Source organism: Pinus tabuliformis, chromosome 9 (assembly GCF_031772625.1).
Source record: "Pinus tabuliformis cultivar Carrire ecotype Pingquan chromosome 9, CPIR1, whole genome shotgun sequence".
Classification (NCBI taxonomy): Eukaryota; Viridiplantae; Streptophyta; class Pinopsida; order Pinales; family Pinaceae; genus Pinus; species Pinus tabuliformis.
Window position 1 is genome coordinate 1,877,468,942 of NC_142307.1, and position 13,832 is coordinate 1,877,482,773.

General features: G+C 36.2%; 1 pseudogene; it reads left to right on the plus strand.

Moving 5' to 3' along the window:
- Positions 1-13,832, plus strand: part of LOC149156398 (boron transporter 1-like) — a 35,849-nt pseudogene that overhangs the window by 10,450 nt on the left and 11,567 nt on the right.

The window sequence follows — 13,832 nt, forward strand, 5'->3', positions numbered from 1 at the left end:
CACCATATTTCTAATTTACAGTTTGGTTTTTCTGGTTTGGGAGTGGTTTGTGAAATTGTGAGGGTTGATTTGGTCCTGGGAGGTTAGATTTGTTTTGAAATGGAGGGCGGAGGTTAATTTGTTTTCAAATGGAGGGCGGCTCCCTGTTTTCACGGATTCAGCCCCCTGTTTTCACGAATTTTGGATTCATCATGTATATGGCTCCCTATTTTCATGGATTCCTCGTGTATATGGCTCCCTATTTTCATGAATTCATCCTGTATAAAATTGTTTTGAAATAGATTTTTTGATCATAGTTCACAAATCCTAATTTTCTAGTTAGCAGCAGTAGTTTCGGTGCGATATTCTTGCATTTTCAATCCACTGATTCTTCTCTTGTTTTGGTATCCATGGTTTCTTGGATCTGAACATCTCATGCCACTGTAGCAGTACCAACAGTAGCTGGTACTTGATAGAATTATTGGTTGAGCACGAGAAATTAGGCCCCTTTATGCAGGTCCTGTCCATCTGTAGCCGGTTTTTGAATTAGGGTAAGTTGGCTTCATATTCCTTGTTTTTCTTCAAGTTTGAAGTAGGGGAGAAGATAGTTGCTGAGTATGATACATATTATTAGTTGTTCTGGAAGGCCAAATTAGGTGGATTCATGCCTCTTGCAGTTGGAACAGGGGTGATAATTACTTTTCCAGCCAAAGCTGAATGCTTCCGCTGATTTGGAAGCACATATAACTGTGGTTCCAAGAGACCATGAATTTTTTTAAGGGTTGGATATAAAATTTTGTTAAAGATTCCCTCCATCTGTCTGTTACCCCACAATGAAAGGAGAATCAACTAAATCTGAACAAACATGTAGAAGTATCATTATGCTGATTTGGATTTCATCTTTTGGAAAGAAGATTTGGCTTCAAAATTAACCTGAATGGTATATTGACTTTTCAGGAAATGTTCCATTCTAATTGTGGCCAAGGCCTTGTACCATGGTGGAAGTATTGAGGAAGTGGTGACTGATAATGACCTCTTTACATCTGATAGAAAAGTTGAACAGAGATCATAATATTCAACACGTGAGTGTGTTTCAACATATGAGAACTTTATAAGGTATGCTCAACTGTATTGAATGTTGCTTTATTTTGCTGCCAAGTTTATCCACGATGACTGTTTTTATATACAATAGTGGAGTTGCTCGTAGTATGCATAATATCTGACTAGACCATGTTGGGCATTGCAAAAATTTTCTTTTCTCTTAATTTTACCCATGGTTGAATCTCTACTTCCACTTATTCTGCTATGTTTTTCAGAGCATGTAATGGATTTTTCATATTTAACGTTATCTTGCCATTTACCCCAGTCATTTGGACTTTGATATACCGCTGAAAATACGTTTTTAACAAGCAAAGTGGCCTACATTTTTGAACCATTCGGGGAATGATCCAAGATATTTAGCAGCAGTGGATTTCTCCTCTCAGAAATTTTAAATATCCCTACGGTTGATGTTAATGGAATCTCTGAAACCACTGTCGTAAGGCTTCTCTCAATTTGTATTGGTGTTTTTGAACAATACCCTGCCAATCCTAAGGTTTTTCTCTCCAATTGACAGTTTATTTCAATGCAAATTATTTCTTATACAGGTTAGAATTAGTGGCTTGCTTGGTTATGAATTTCTTTCATCAAAAGGTTCAATGATGCACACACTTTAAGCCATGACTACACTGCCCTTGAATGTGTGGAGAAGGTCTGCTCATGTTTGGCAGAAGCCTCCCAGGATCATCTAGCCAGGTCCTCTCAGGCATGGGTACTTCTCAGGGCCCAGAAAATATCGTTAGACAATGTATTGGATCATTCTCAGTGATTGATTCCATGGTAGATTCTTCTTTTTACCCTTTTCCGCTTCATCCTGTCTTGTGTACCTCTAGTTAATCTCTTGCACTCTATCCTCTTTCCACTTTTTTGATCTAATATTTAGTTCATGTTCTCTTGCTTGATCCTGTTATATTTTGTTTTATGCTTTTCGAGTAGCATAGGGTGCCCCTACATATTGGCATCGCTGGTTGTACTTCTTAGTTCCGTTTACCTATCTGTCTGGGTTTATTTAGACTTAAAATAAAATTATCTTGCCTTATTTACAATTCCCCCAATTTTAAATGCAATGTTTAGTTCCACGACAAGATTCTGTATGAAAAAACTCTTACCAGTTTAGCAGTTGTACCCTACCATGCGCCTTCAAAATCTCCAAGGTGGATAGCATTTTGGAGTGATTTAGCATAAGAGTGGTCCAATTCTTCTCTCCACATCATTCCTAAGACATCCTTTCTTATTTTAAAACAGAGGCTGGTTTTCATTTAGATTTATCCTTAACTGAAAACACCTACATTTTGGGTTGTATGTGTATTTATGCAAGCGTGTAAGAAACAAATAGAGAACTACGAAAATTATTGCTATTCTAGAGTTGACTGGCTGTATCCAAGATAGATGTCATTATGAAGCTATATGTTTAAACAGAGTGTTGACCATCAAACTTCAGCTTTCTTTCGATGACAGAAGCAACAAGGTAGTAGAACGCAAAGTAATAGTTTCTCCAACATCTAAGCCTTTAAACAAGAAAATTTAAACCATAACTAATTATAGTTTATAGGAAACTAGATACAGAAAAGAAAGAAATTGTAATAACTACAAACTTTAAAACAGTCCATCTGATTGGTTAAAAAACAAGAAAGGAAACAATTAGAAGTGCTGAAAGCATCTCATATCTAAGTTTATTTAAAGGAGCAATACAAAAGCAGAAATCTTCCAAGCTGTAGGTAATGAGATAAAAACTAGTAAACAGTTCAGACATGTAGAGCCCATGCCTCCAGGATGACCATTTTCTGTTATGAGGTTTGTTGTGAATAACCTGGGAGACTACCTAAACATATTCACTGGTGCTCAAGACCAAAAAGCAATTTTTGTTAGAAACAAGCTACCAATGTCTCTAGAGTGAACTCTGTTCTATGGTCTTCTGTGAATAACTTGGGAAACTACCTAACCTGATTAATTGGTGCTTAATACCAAGAAGTCATTTTTCGAGACAGAATTCAGTATTGAAGATTTTGTTACGAGATATTAGGTGGTAATATATCCTTGCTCTACCATGCTAACTCTCTTGTCAGGGATGCCTTCAATAATGCATCTCATTGAATAATCATGCATCAAAAACTAGGTGAATTGTACAGAATTTTTACACAATGACAGAAGGTAAGTCTCAAATGTTGTGTCTTCTATGGCATGATATGGTTTACTAGGGCCTAGTAACATGAATCCTTTATCTCTACAGGAAGAACCCCTAAGAAAAAGAGACACAGTTAACCTTAAAATAAAACAGATGCCATTAGGATCTTTTTAACTGTTGAAATGTGTTAAACTGCTACACCCAAGCTATTGCATGAAAGAGGGGAAAGCACAGTGATGAACTGAAAGTAGCTAATATGGTATTTAAAAATAAATAAATAATGTTTTGGTAAAGGAGAAATAGGTCCAATTGAATTATGAAAATCGGTGTATTCAAAGCCAGCTGGCTGAGACTGGTTTTGGCGATTTTCAGTTGAAACCAGTTGGTAAAACCCCTTTTGTTTTTCACTAATCAAAACTGGACGATCATAGTTGTTTTCCTCTTCAGAAAAATATACAAGATGAAGACAATTGCAAATTGATTAATTTTGCAGATCCTTCTTTGAAAGTGACTTCAATTTTTTTCAATATAATGGAGTATTTTGATAAGCACTAGGATAATCAACCTGAAAATATCTTTAGCAAGAAGCCAAGCAGAATTTGAATATTTTTCTTAACCTGACCATATAAGGGTTCCCCTACATATTGGCATCAATGGTTTTACTTCTTAGTCCCATTTACCTATCTGTCAAGCTTTATTTAGACTTAAATAAAATTATCTTGCCTTATCTACATTGTTTCTCAGCCTTATATCTTATGCTACAAAATTAGATAGAACTTTGTAATAAAGGCAGGACAATCTTTAAATTTGAGTCCTGACTTGCAGCATCCTACAAATTGGTTAGGCTTAAATTTTTTTGTTGGCGGGTATTGCACGATGACACCATATCTATAAAATATATTTCTTCTGTACTGACTGTATTGCCTAGAATATTTTGGTCATTTAAGTTGTGGGTTGGCAGGTTCTAATAGCCCACTTGGAGCACAACCCCTTTAAAAATTTGACTTTAAGAAGAATCACATGAGAAAATTGTTGTCACTTAGATGTCAGTAAAAACAGGTAGGTCTTTAGACTTTTGATCATGGTTGAGAACATTCCTGAGATAACTTCTTTGACACTCCATACTGTAAAATTTCTTAGAATGCTGCAAAATGAAAAACCTTTTGAGGAAATATCTTTAGCAAGAAGCCAAGCAGAATTTGAATATTTTTCTTAATCAAACCATATAAGATTATGTTTTTATCACTAAGAAACTTGGCTAGCTTTACCCTTGATTGGTATATCATAAAGGAGATCCTTCAATGACAAAAGTTTGCTTTGATCATAAAAAACAAAATGCAAGTTTTGATAATTCTGGATCTGTGTTATTTGCTAAGGTTCAATGTTCACCATTTTCCCCAAAATGGGAACTAGACATGCTTAAACCTTCCGCACTCCTCAAAATAGTTCCGCTTACACTGTTTGATTTATAAAATAGAGAATTCCAAGCAAACTGAGCAATGGCATCCATCAACTCCTATATATTTAGACTTGATTGTTTCTCTTGAAGTCTCATCTTCCTAAGGCTGGTGATTGGTCAGAAAGAAGCCTTGACTTTCATTAGGTGAGCTTTTCTCTAAACAAATCTCTTGATGTGGAAGTAATAGTGGCTTTCCTTGACCCTGTCAAGACTTCCAAATTAAGCTTTCCATCTTATTATATTTTAACCATTTATTTTTCACATGCTAAGGGATGGAGGCTCTACCCTTTCCATACTTAGATTTCTGGTTGTTCAAATTTATTCCTCAAGTAGCAATACCCTTTCATTTGGCTTAGCATTAGCTTTTGAGTTCTGGGCATGGTAGACATACTGTAAGCTGGCTTGGGAGGAGGGGACCAAGTCCTGAATCTTGTCAACCACCTTCTGTAGGAAATTAGGAATAATTCAAACAGAGGAGGATCCTCATATTGTCTCTATGATTAAGGTTGAATTGAGGTCCTCAAGGTCCATGTGCCAATTTAGCTTGGCTGGGGGATTTCCAACAGACTGGTTGACATCATGGTAAATTTTAGGGGTGAATTATAGCCCAAAGGCGAAATTTGAAACAGCATATAATAGCTTAGGATTCAAAAGAGGTGCAATACTCATCTGTTTCTGGCATGTCTAAGTTTAGGTTTGGGGTGTGGTTCAATTGCTCCACTATGTATGGGTTTGGGGCAGTCCTTGCCTGTTTGGTTGGTTCTGTGACTGAGTTTTTCCCTTGAAGTATATTCTTGAATGATTGTCTCCCATTTATAGGTTTCGGCTTTGTTCCTGTGTCTTTTTCAGAGCTTCTTCCCCCTCCCCCACTTGCATTTTTAGGTTTATTGGGTGTCGTTGCTCCTCCCTTGAACCTGAGATCGAGGATTATTGTGGAATCTGATAGGATATGATAATCTTGCAGGAGATGATTATCCTGTGGCTGTAATATACTACCTCTGTATAACAAATTTTGTTTGTTCATAGGGTATCCAGTTTTTTGTGTGATACATTGTTTCAGAATCATCACACTGTCTGCTTTATTTACCCAGAATATAAGTGATGTCCCAACAGGGGGCTTTATGAAAATTTGAAAGCAGGGGGTACTTACTAGCCTCTTAGTTCTAGTACCATCCTTGAAACCGCAGGGCAAGACTGTTTCGGGTATGCCTTTCCTGGAGCTTTGATTGAACTGGAGGCAGGGAGCCTGTGACTTGACCACTGCTGAGTCGATACAAATTTTCCTGCCCAAAGAAACCCACCCAGAAACGACCCTGCATATGCCTTTAACAAAAACTGCTGCTAGAACAAGAGAAACCTAGGCCCGCACTTCCCTGTGGGAAGCAGAGGCAACAACCCCAAGATGCCCATTCTGCAGAAAAACATCATGGACCAAGAACAAGAACCCTAACTCTGCACCATTAATGATCCAGGAATCTGTCCGGGGAGAAAAAACAAGTGTTTCCGTAGCAGGACCAAAACCCCCATCACCGAGGAGCTCCTTGGTCTTCCGTCGAGGTAAAGATAGAGAAAAATCCACCTGAAATGGCACAATACTGCCCCATCCATTACTTGGTCCACTCCAAAAGGCATTTTCGCCTTGGCCACCATCCCTGCATGTCGCGGCAAGGAACCCCAGCCTCGCAGTGGCGCCATTCGAGCAAAAGCCAAGCCAGGGAGCAAAAACCTATTTCGTTCTCCACCCTGAAACATTTTTCATTCTGATCGCATAAGTGATGTTGTTTCAATGTTATACAAATGAATTATTATATTTTATGTCTTAAAATTTAATAGTTTCCCATTATCATTGTTAAATAATTTTTGTGAAATTCCATTTTGCCTCAAAATTCAATTTTTGATACATGTTTTTTCAATGTTGACTCAACAATTCTTTTGCAAAGTACAATTCTATTTTCTATGAACAAGTGAATTTATATAAAGCATATCTCAACGCTTGGAAACTGTTGATGCAGGTTTGCAGATCAATTTGAAATTTTACTTGTGGAATATTTAGTGAAATGTAAAAATATAATCATGGGAAGAAACCGTCAAGGCAAATAGATGTATTATCATACTTTCAAAAGGCTCCATCCAAAAATACACATTCTCTTCATGATTCAAGCTCCTTTGAACAATCTGTTACTGAGAGAGAGGTTAACTCTTGTGGAAATGCATTTGATATCCATACGATGGATGAAATAATAGGTTCCTCAAGTGGTCAGGGTGAGATAAATGCAGTTTCAACAGAAATTGGTGATGAAAATGTTAAAGATTTTTCTTGGAAAGTGACACAATCCATTCGCGGAAAAGGAAAAGAGGCCAATGGGCCATAGGGAGATGATTCCAAGAAAATTGGGTCTCAAGTTTTCCATTTATTGAAGAAATACCTCCTACAAATGAGAACGAGGTTTTCCGACAAGTTAGATGTATTGCATGTAGCTGGAAAACTCAAAAGGAAGTGAAATTTTAGATGAAGCTAGATACGATACAAAAGCATGCAGGAAAGGTGTATGAAAATAAAATTGTAAATGGTAAAGAGAAATCTATTGTTAGATGGAAATCTTCTGAGGAATGTCGACATGTTGAATATGTAGAAGAATATAAAAAATATTTATTAAGTAAGAGGAAACTTGAGGCAGACAAAGGAACCATCATATCTCTATTTGAAAAGACGATGGAAAGAAGTTTGTTATCCAAGACGATACAATTAAGCACTGTATTTCACATCTTATCTAAAGGTCGTCCTATGATAGATTATCTAGATCACATGAAATTACTATCTTTTCTTCAAGTGCCAAACTTTCAATCTTCTCATTGGTCTGTAACCAGTGGTTAGGGATGGGTAGGATATCTAGCTCAAGTAGAAAAGGATGATTTGAAAGAGAAGATTGCAAATGCTAGGTTTTTGGCATTGTTTTTAGATGAGGTTACGGCTATAGATAATACTTCATGGATTTGCATGAGCATTTATATGGTTAATGACCATATTAGGCATTCCTATCTACTTGGGATTAATAAGATGAGAGAGACTTCTATAGCTGAAAATATTTATGAACTTGTTCTAAATGGATTGAAGGAAAGTGGTATGGATCAATTAATTATTGCAAAAAAGTTGGTATGTGTTGGAGCAGATGGAGCAATGGTAATGCAAGGACAAAGGAATGGCCTTTGTGTTAGGCTACAACTATCAACTTCACCATATATGCTTAATATTCATTATATGGCTCATAGGATGAATCTTGCATTTAAAATAGTAAGCAAGTTTCCATCAATTTCAAAAGTTGAAGATCTTGTATGTGAGACTCATGCATACTTTTCTCGTAGTCCCAAACGATATTTAGAGTTTCAACAATTTGCAGATGGTATTACAGATGGAAAAAAACTACTGAAAGATGTTGATACAAGATGGATCTCATTAAATGGACCAGCTCAAAGACTATTTAGTGAGTTCAAATCTTTGGTAGGGTTGATGTATGAAAATCGCTATAATGTAGACAAAGCTCAAGATCTTCTTTCTCGACTAACTAATATAGAGACATTATTGACATTGGCTAGAATTCTTCCTATGCTACATGAAATGAATGTCCTCGTGAAAATGTCTCAGAATCGCACAATGTATATTGCGGAATACACAAATGCAAGAAAGTCAGTATGTCTTGCATTGGATAATTTGTATATGATGCCAGAATCTTTTACTGGTCCAGAGTTTAAAAGTTGGACTGAGATCATCAATATAGAAAATACTGAATTTTTTTTTACGTTTGATGAGAAAGGGATACTATGTATCGCAGTGCGTGGGTATATGGTTCCCTTTCATTATATTAGTAAGACATGACGAATCACCAAAGATTGCCCCATGTCAAGAGACCAATTTGATAATATTGTGATTTCAGTGAGACAAAATTTGATAGAAATTGCAGGATCACTATCATTAGAGATAAGAGAACGATTTCCTTGAGATGAATTGTTGGAGGCCATGTGTGTGGTATACCCTCAATATTGGAACAATTTTCAATGTCCAAGAACTTTAAAAGATGATTTCAAAAAATATTAAAATGTTTAGTAGACCATTTTTGCAAGAAAGTCTCGATACATGGAGAACAAATTGAAGGTATTTTAGATTGTATCAACAAGGTGGACGCTTTGTTGAAACAATGTGGAAGAAATATCCTTTTTTGGAGAATCCTAATGAAAATGGTGTTATAACAAGATTATGGACTACTTTAAGTGCTAGCCAATACCTGCAAGAAAACATATCAGAATATTTCAAATTACCAGATTTGTGTCAAACCATGATTTTGGGATCAGTGGAGGATGAGAGAATGTTTAGTGCATTATCATTCTTGAAGTCAAAGTTGAGGAACAAGATTGATAAACATGTGGATACATGTTTAAGATTATATGTAACAAAGTATGACATTGACAATTTTCCATATGAAAGAGCGCTAACTCTTTGGCGATCAGATTGTGATAGAAGGGGAGAAAACAATATAAAAAATCTCTCTAATGAACTTGATATAGAACATAATGTTTTGGAGGCTCATAATGACAGTTCATTTAGAGAAGATCATGTTCACAACTTAGAAAATGAGGACCAAGATGAGAACTGGGAAATTGAAATACCATAGGACTCTTATTTTGGTATACATGTTCCATTGATCATGCAAAATTACTATATGTCAACTTCAGGTAAAAATAGGTTCTATATTTGTATTTTTCATTGTAACATTACAACGACATTATTTTGATGTGTGTTATTTTAAGATTGATGTTTCATATTTAATCATTACATTGTTTGTTTCTTATCTGTGACAGGAAATAAAGCTAGATTTGGTGAGGTTGGAACCTACTTCTTTTCACATAGATAGTGTCTAACTATTATTAAATGATAAATAACAAATTTAACAAGACTTTCAAGTCATTTGTTAGCCATTTCTTGTCAGTCATTTTTCAGCCATGTTTTCAAGTCTTTTAGGTACTAAGTTGTTATGGTCCCCACATGTTCTTAGGACCATTAAGGGATGAGATAAGTCAGTCCAACTCATGCCCCAAATTTACTTTTACCTATTGATGTAAGTGTTTTGTTACCACTTATCACTAACAAAATTCTACCATAATATAAACCAACTTGAAGACAACACTTCTCATCTTCCTTTTACATAAATGCTCTATGGATCTCCCTACTATACTTTCCCAAGACCAACGTCCCTTCTTGGTAGGTCTCTCCACCATACCACTAATCGCACAATAGACACACAGTAGTAACTACTGCCTTCTATAAATCTCTCTAATCTCAGTTATTGGTGTCCCTGTCACACTCGACCAATACAATCTTGCAGGTCTATTTTTTTATCATATATTTATTTTTTGTTATATTGTGTATTTAACTTTAGCACCATCCAAGAGTAACGAGTTAGTGTCCTTTGGATTTGATCTTTGATTGGAAATGAAGTCGGATTTGATGAAGCTGGGACCTATTTCTTTTCACATAGACAATGTCCTAGTATGAAATGATAAATAACTAATTTAAAAGTCTAATGCTAAGCAACAATGGGCTTATTCAAGTACATGAAATTACGTTGATTTCTAGCTCTAATATCTTAGAAAATTTTAGCAGTTTGTTTGCTGCTTGTTTAGAGTATTTTGTCAAGTTTGAAATTTTTGGTTTGTTTTGGTCAGATTTTTTTAGTCGCTTGACTCATTTCATGCATAGATCGACAAATCTAGTTTTATTTTTATAATTATTGTTGTTTTCTTTATATATTTGGTGGTTTGAGGAACGAGATTTGATTTCCTTTCACTTTGTGGCATGATTTCAGCATCTTCACCTTTTAGAATATAGTAAAATATTATTCTTATTTTATGTTTTCTTGGAAAAGAATTATTGATATTTGGAAAGGGAAATAAGCCCTAGGTAGCTAAGTGAAGAGAAAAATGGTCTATGTACTAGGTTCCTGTGCATTCATCGTAGGAGACATATTAGCATGAAACCGACATTCCTTTTATGCAATTACACTTTGTCAAGGCGAAGATGAGTTCGCTGACTTGGGAAGAACACTGACAGCTAATCATAATGCTAAGGAGATTATAATGTTGGTTTCAAAAGAAAGATTTCGAAAATTGTTTGCACTAGTTCTTCTTTTGGTCATATTTACTACCAAATTTATGTCTTGCTGATTTTTTACATTTGTAATGACCTTGTGCAGAGTTGGTTTGAAGAGCCCGATGGTAGAGTGAGAAGACTCTCTACAAACACAAGGAATACATTGTCTTGGAGGGCACTCGATGTTCTTGGTGTTGCTGAGTCTCTTCACTCGAACCGTAAATGGATAAAATGGTATGGCCATAACATCACTTAATTTGATCGTCTTTAATAATATCCTAATATCATTTCAATACATCAAATTGTTTTGTTTTCATGGAATTCAGAGATACATCAGTAATGTTATTTTGTCTTGGAAATACTAAATTATTTTGTTTTGATATCACCCAGTTTGAGTTGTTCTTTGCAACTTCCACTTGATCCTTTAACAAGAATTTGAAATTCAAAGCGTAATAAAGCTCTTTTAGTTTTTTTCCAGAAGAATATTGCTACAGGCCAATGAATATTATTGTGATTAAACTAGATGTTGCACTTGGTACCATAGGACTTGTAAAAAACTGCTCCATGTACCCACATATGATATAATATTTTTCATTTTTGGCTAGCTGAATATACAAAGAGAAAATTGCTTAACAATATTGCTTAATTTGACAACAGTTTTACTTTTATCTGATACAAGAGTGGAGGTAGTCTTAGATTTTACCTATTTCTCAGTAGTTGTTCTCCTTCGGAAACAACATCATCCTTCAACAAATACATTCCAACTTGTACAGAGGAAAGTTGATGTTTAGTATAGGGTCCATAAGAGATCCTCTAATGGAGGGGCAGTAGTTTAGTAGGATCACTAGATGAGGCACATGTATGAATGTATTGTCTTCAATTAGGAAGGCACAGTTACCCATCCAGGGGAGGGCATGCATGAATGTCTATTTTTTGAATGGTGCAGTTTTCTAAGTGTGTTGGGTGCATGAGTTCATGCATTCAGTCTACCCTACTGGGTCTTGTATTTGAAGCAGTGTTATCCACACGTGATGGTGATATCCACTAGGTTCATTAGGGTTAGGGATATTCGATGAAGCCAGATTCAATGGTTCAAGTCCTATAAAAGCTAGATTGATGAATTACAAAGAAATGATTGGACACACATCTCACTCGAAAACAACGACTCAAAATCCCTATGGAACCTTGCGATATGTTGTTATGGATAGTGCTTACCTGTGACTTTATACCTCTACAACTACAGCCGATTTTTGTAGGGGGGAATTAGAATTTCCCCTAGTGCTAATTCCCCCTACTACTTGACCTCATGGAAGATCTGCTCAGATAGTGGAGCGCGAGGCTTGAGGTGGGGTGAGGTGCTTTTTATGCACACATGTGAACCCTTAAAAATGTCATTCCTAGGTTGTTGGGAGGATAAATCGTTCTTTTGGACAAGGCCGATCTCCCTAGTATCAACAGATATCTAGCAATAAGCAGAACAAGGAAATCATCTTACTCTAAACATATTGTTTCATTAATAAAAACTATAGAGGTGTTAGACCCTACCTTAAGTCCAACGCTAATTTGTAGCAGCCAACCTTCAACCGTCTGAAAGAGTTTCCCTTTGAGAACCAGCAAACACAAACAAGCACACATCAAATAACACCTGCATAGCTAATATCATAAAACATGTTCATTATGGTGATCAAGGAGTCCATAAAATAAACCATAAAACATAGCTTATTGAGAAAAATAAACTTGATTGTATTAACTTTGAAATAGAAGAAGTTTAAAACCTTTGGTGCCTTGATGTTGTACAAGCTCTTCCCAAGGTCCAAACATGAATCTCCTCTACTTTGACAAGCCTCACACTCTTCCCAATGAGATAAAAAAGGTATCTAATCTTTCCTCTCAAAAGCTCAATTAGGAAGACTAAGTTCCAGCAGCATTTCACCTCAAAAATATTAAGCTTTTTCTCTCAGTAACCAGCCCAATGCCTCATTTTATAGTGCAGAGGAAGGAAGTTACAGGTCCACCTGTGAAGGGATAGAGTCCTCCTTCAAAGGGATAAGCTCCTCACATCAAGGGGTTAGCTCCTTAAGGTATGGGATGCATGAACCTTAAAGGAGCGAACTTGCCACCTCAAGATTCCCTCTAGAAGCTTCCAAAAATGACTCAAAGTGAGGTTTTAAGAATATATTTGGGCCTTTTTTACTTTTAAAAGGGTCCGCACCCATTACACAGAGACAGAGCAGTCAGGTGTGCAAGGGACATGACCATTAGGTGCAGAACCGCAGGTAATGCTAAGAGAAAGTGCGGAACCAGAGTTTTATAGATTTTTGAGGGCTTTCTCTTATTTTCAAGGCTTGACATGAAGAAGTGAGGTTTAAGAATTGCAAAGGAGGAAAGTATGAGTGGTGATAGACTCACACAGATTGCAGAATGTCATGGTGACAATTTTTAGTGCAACAGATTGCCCCCTAAAGTGCGAAGTCTGTAATAGATGAAGATGAAGTCTTTCATGTAAGAAGATTGAAGTACTTTATCATTTCAAGGATGATCATGTGTATATCCCAATCGGAACCTGTAAAAACATTCAATGCAAAATATATATATGTGAACACATCATCGCTGAGGTAGGCATTCCCATACTCAGATCAAAACTGACTAGAAAACTAACTAAACTGCTCTGATACAGGAATGATTTTGCAATACATCACAAGTATAGACATATGTAGACACAGTATGGGCGCAGACATATGTTTATGAATAGTCCACTGTATAATGAATAACAAAATTCCTCGCAGCCTGGATGGTGGAAACTAGATCCGGGGTCTTGATTTCTGCTTCCCGAACTAGTATGATTCTATCCATGTGAATGAATGTGTCGAAGTCGAACATGGTAGAAACCACTTGATTACCAGCCAATGATGTAAACTGTTAACAAGTGTGAGAGAAACCACCAGTAATGTCAATGGCTCTCAAAGTACTCAGTACAATCCATGAAATGTGAATAAATGAGATGATGTCAAACATGTCATGATTTCCTT